Here is a 6,000-nt window from a genome sequence, read left to right as displayed (position 1 = left end):
CTGTGTAGGTGGGGACAATTGTTGACGATAGGCATCTGAGCAGAAATGGATGCCTTAATAAACAATATCAGTAATTTTCCTGCTTGTCAGTTGGGTCTTTATGATCCCTGTTTGGGCTTCAGAGGTAAAATGAAAATACTGTTCTTGGCCATGTGAAGTATTGTGAGTTATTTTTTCCCCAAATCCTTTGGGGCCCTTAGAGCTATCTGTCTTGTTATCCTTTGTTCTCTGTCCTGGAATGAAGAATAGCCTTTCTTTTTTTTTTGTAATAATTTCTGCATTCAGCTACTGAAAGCAACGAGGCAGTTACTAGCCATGGAGATAATCTGATTATTGTAATGATGTAGCTGCTAGTAACAAGAGGTGGAGAAACCTACAACTGAGGAAATGCTGGAAAGACAAAGCATGAGCAAAGTAGAGATATTTGATATGATAAATAGAAGTCTTGTCACATCAGCTGCCTTATTGATATTCATTCTGTTCAGTGATTTACATATCAGATTTACAGATGGTTGATGTTTTTGTTAGTTGCCAGTTCCACAAATTTAGTCTTTATCCTGAAATTCACTCTGAGCACTTTCTAAAGGATGTAGTGCACCTTCTGCAGCTGACTTATACACTTACTTTATCCTTTTGGGTTTCCATCAGAGAATGAGTGGGTTGGAATAGGTGCAATGCTACAAAAGTGTTATGAGTTCACTTGGACAACACTGAAGGTGTGTAAAGTTGCGCAAAAATCTCTGTGCTAATAATGTAAAGCACAGGGTTTCTGTAATTAGATATAGTGTAAAAGATGGGAGAGGAAGTCAGTCGAAGCCAAATTGAAATAAATCATTACTTTATATTTAAAAACTGAGTGAAATTGATGTAGGAAGAAGTGAGACTCAGGAAAAGGGTATCTTGCAATGCCATCTCTACTGCAATGTAAAACTGCTTCACAAATTATGCAACCCTTTTTTTAATTATCTTCCCAGCACTGTCTGCTTGTTTGGAGTTCTCTGGACACAAGATAAGAAGCATCCTGTAGGCAAAAAGTGTACACGAAATTTAGCTTGTGCACTTTTGACAGTCTGTTACTGAAATACTTCCCCTGTCCCGACACTCTGAGATATCTTACCTGAAGGAAAACCCTGTTTAAATAGGTAGCATAAGAAAGGATTTGCTTTCTGCTCCAGTCCATTATCTGTTTCATTTAAGTTTCCTGAGGATCAGGAAGAATTATGTTTGGGAGCAGGAATAGAAAGGATATGGACTGAACAAATTCAATTTCTGGAACAACCGACTGCATTAATTGGCTCTAATGTCAAAATATTTCAGTGCAAGTCACATGTCTGTGGAAATCACGTCTTCTCCTGCCTTATTTGGTTATGACTATGCTGCAGAAGGATAATGAGAGATAATATTAGCTCTTCACAGAATAATGGGGCAATTGCTGAGACCACATGTTCAATAACTCCTACCAAGGTGACACCTTAGACATTGGAGCACTAAACTATACTAGGTGCTTGAACAGTCAAGGCTGGAGTTTATGGTTTCTGTTCACTCGGTTGCTTCAGTGCTTAAGAGTAGAAAAGTGAAAAACCTTTATCTTATATGCAGGTTTCTGAGCTGCTTGACGCATACAACTCTCATATCTTTCTCCTAGATGGCGTCAGTCAAAATTAATTCCCTCATCATTCAAGAACATTCTTATTCTAAATTAGACAAAGCTAAAACTCTACCTTTGAAATGTGCTGAAAAACACCTGGTCAGATAATCTGAACTCTCAGATAAAATGAGACCTAATCAATGAAGAAGACAAAATTCTCAGAATTTGTTGTGTGTGTCTATAGATGTCCAGCATGGTGGAATGATAATCCTTTAAGTCCTTCTGCAAGCTAAGGCTACTACTATTGTAGATTAATTTTGGTAGAGTTATAGTGAAGCATACTTGGGAGAATAGTCCACTCCAAAGTTAATTACCTATTGAAAGCATACATACAAGAAATACTGATTTGAAGAACAGAAATTCAAAGGTCAAGACATACATTCAGCATTATGGTTGATATCTGCATAGAGGGTCTCTTTAAGTAGACAGCAGTAAATTATGATTATAATCTCAGGATAGCTTTACATCTTGTTCTATTTCCTTGCAAACAACAATGTATATTTGCTTGCAAATAACACTCAGGTTGTATCACTCAGCTGCATTCCTAGGCATCTGCCTGTCAACAGTATAATTTTGTTTTTCTTGTGCATCACTCTTGTTTAATGTCTGCGGAAACAGGTAGTTGTGAAGAGGTTCAGCCCAAAAGAAGCTTGAGGTACTGACTCATTCTGAGACACTGAGGGAAAGGCTAGCTTGCAGGTGTGTTTAGATTATAACTACACAAGGACACTAAGCTGTGAGAAACCCCTAAAAATTAGGTGGCCTTATTTTTAATGAAGATTTGATTGTGCCTTTCGGGTGTCTTAGTCTGACATTGTTTTATATTGGAAAATGGTAAATGTGTTTCAAAGTGGGATTTCCCAGAACTTCTCAGAAATTCTAGTGTCAGTTTTGAGGTGAGATTCAAAGAGCTCTATAGGACAGAGTGAGGCCTCTCTTTCACAGGAAGAGTTCAGATTACTTGTTCGGGTTCTGAGAGGCTTGCTAAGTTCTGCCCTCCCAACTTAACATGCATCTGCTACTTCCCATAAAGGTTGGAGGGGACTTGGGCATTCTGTGCTCTCAATCTCTTGTTAGTGAGTCTTCAGTTTGCAAAAACAATTAAACTTTCACCAGATATGGAACTGGAACCTGCCAGGGAATGGGGCAGAGAAAATCCCACAATTCAAAGGACTAATCTGATCACCAGGTAAAGAATATTTCTCCTGTGATTTATCTCAATGATTAAGTCTTTTAGAGAAACACATTAGCATTTGTTTGACTCAAATACTAATTCACTTTCTTTTCACAAAAAAATATAATTTATGTGTCAACTGCTTTGGAGAGTTCTTGAAAGCCTGAGCTGTATGTGAAAGCAGACCACCAGCTCTGCCAACTTGACCAGCTTTTTCTTTACAAATATTCCAAACCAAGGCAATCTGTATTCATAGGGTAGATTTTTTTTTTCTGATCTCAGCAAGAACAAAATTGTGTTTTTATTTTTATTGATCAGAGCCATTCTTTCAATACTTTCTAGTTTGTTTGCCTATTCAGATAAACCAGTGACTCATATAGCCCCAGTGCTCTCACAAACTGATTTCTTGTTTGAAAGTTGTGTCTTTTCTCTCTGTTTATGGCTCCATTAAATACTGATCCAACTCTAAGTCTTGCCTCACACCAACTTTCATACATAACACCAGAAAAAGGACTTTTTGAGTTAGTATCCCTCTAGAGTCAACAGCCTACCTCATTTCTAGGAATCCCTAGAATGTTCATAAACAACTTACCTCCTATTTAAATACTGTGCAAACACAAATTTAGAGAAAGTTAAGGGGATAGATATTAATTGCTAGTATTTAAAATTAAGGGGAAAAATGAGGGGACGGTAAATACACACTCAGCTAGTGTCACCCAGGGCAGTGTATGTTCTTGTTCTCGTGATTTTTCTCAGCCCACAACCCATATTTTCTCATCCAAATCACAGCTTAGTAAGAAGTTTTTCAATGTAAGCACAGCCGCCATTGCTAGAGCCAATTGACACAAGGACTGCTGTGGTACGGCAGGAGTAATCACCTTTTTGGGAACCTTTTGTCACATGCTGTGACATGAACAAACTGCTGAAGCTCAGGCTTTTCCCAGTGGGACACACCTTGCAGGTAATCGTGCTGTCAGTCTGCTCCATGGCACTTGCCAGCCCTCTGCAGACTGAGCTGCCAGGGTTCACTCTCAGATCTTTTATTTAAAACAACTGCTTGAATTTCACAGGTGCAAAAGCTTACGCACTGGAGCACCTCCTAAAAAGAGGTCTTAGAGCCACCATACTTTTGAACTTTTGTGTGATTAATTTTTTGGAGACTTCTTTCATGAACTGGTTACTTTGTGACATGAAGACCTCCTGTAAGGAGGACATACCATGCTACTAAACTTTAAAAGTCTATGTAAGATGCAGATGAGCCATGAAAACCTAGCGTGGCTCTATTTATCCTCTTAATTCCACAGTCATCTGAGAGGAAAGATACCAATTAAAGGTGAACTGTACCACAGCTAAGTTTTCTTAAGGAAGTACAGTGTTCAGAATATTAGCCAAGCTTTTTTTACAGCTTTGATTGTTCAGTCATGTCAGCAATTAGAAGGCAATGCCTAACAAAACCCAGTTTAGGCCACCTGGTCCTGAATTGTATAGGAGTACAACAGAGCCATTGTTATTCTTTCAGCAGTTTTCATATTTTGAGACCTGAGCTCTTTTTTGTGCTCTTACATGTCATGAAAGTAGATGTACCTCAATAAATAGATACTGCACCTATTTAACTATTTTAAAATAAAATCCACAGAGATGGTTTCGCTTACATTACTAAATTGAGATAAACTTGAATTTTAATGAGATCTTGAAGATGAAAAATAACTCCCTTGTCTTTACCAAGATCTCAGCTGAGACAACTTACTGTTTACCTGTCCTGAGGTGAGCATGGCTGGTGCAATATATTTACAAGCATCCAAGTTCACACCAATCTTTTAATGCAACATCATACTATCTTGACAAGTGAGCTCCTGTCACACCTGGCTTACGCAGAACATGAGTTCCAAAGCCAAAAAAGTCATGGAAATTCTTGTAACTAATAGTTCCTGTTTATACATCAGCCATGGAATCAATATGCAGGATGAAGTATTGCATTTTTTCAAGTCATGCACTTTTTATTTCATCTCAGCAAATCCCATATGGCTGAGGCGTTTTTATAAGAATGCAAGCAATTTTGGGCTCTGTGGAAAATGCTGAGTGTTGTCAGATGCAGGCAGAGAAGGGCAGAAGAGAAAAAATACATTCCTTTGAATGAACTAATACAGAAGGCAATCAAGGAATATGACAATAATGAGCAATCATTCTCTCTTGCAATGTATGTTTTGCTTTAAAGAGCAGGTGATGACTCCCTGAAAACAACAACACATAACATAATGAAGTCCTGTCTACATAGGGATGCTACTTCAAATATTTCAGATGAGTTGGCTTTAAGTGCCTGGGCTTTCTTTTTTGGCATGGATGAAATCCAGGCTCATCAGCTCACAGCCTTCAGCTGTGAGCTGCATCCAGTTTGTGAGAGGTTTGTCCCCATTTTTAAATGATTTTCCCTCATTGTACAGAGTGATAAGGTTTATTTGCTGTCTGGCTCCTGAGTGCCCTCTTCTGTTACAAGATCATCTGGACTAGATGATGACTAGTATGTTATAACTCCTGCTGAATGCTGATGGCTTCCTTTGCAATTCCAGCATGTGTGTGTTTCCCCACATTCACACTTTTTTTTTGAGCAGCACCTCTTTCCCTCACCTGATATAGACTCATGGGTTGTGTGTATCAGCACATCCAGCCCCAACTCTATGACACTGCCTCAAATTTTAGGATTTGTGACTGTTGGCCAAACCGAATGCAAGAGAGAGACATTCCTGAGAAATGGACCAGCACCACCATAAAGCAAAATACTGCTGGCTGTTCTACAAGAACTGAAGGGCTATGAACAGGACCTCCAGGACGTCTAATGGTCGAGAACAAGATAAGCTGTGACAGATTTATCCATGGGAAGTCACCACTGAACCCCATTATTGTAATTGATCCGTGTGACTTACCACATCTGTCAAATGATGTCACTTCAAATAGAGAGTTGTAGAGCTAATATTTTTTTCAAACCACTAAACTGAAACACAAAGACTAGGTTACTAAAAAGTTGTTTGAAATTCAGATAGATGGTTAGCTTGAAAATGCCACAGAGGGAAGTATTCCTATCATGTCCTACGTTATATCAATAGCTCTGCATCTCTAAGCCAGCTAGTATCTGAATGTCACCACCAGCAGTGGAAATGAGCTGCATGAACCATGAGCCTCT

Source organism: Pipra filicauda, unplaced genomic scaffold, assembly GCF_003945595.2.
Source record: "Pipra filicauda isolate LSUMZ 115617 unplaced genomic scaffold, ASM394559v2 scaffold334_size1588553_pilon, whole genome shotgun sequence".
NCBI lineage: Eukaryota > Metazoa > Chordata > Aves > Passeriformes > Pipridae > Pipra > Pipra filicauda.
Note: the sequence above shows the minus strand (reverse complement) of the source record.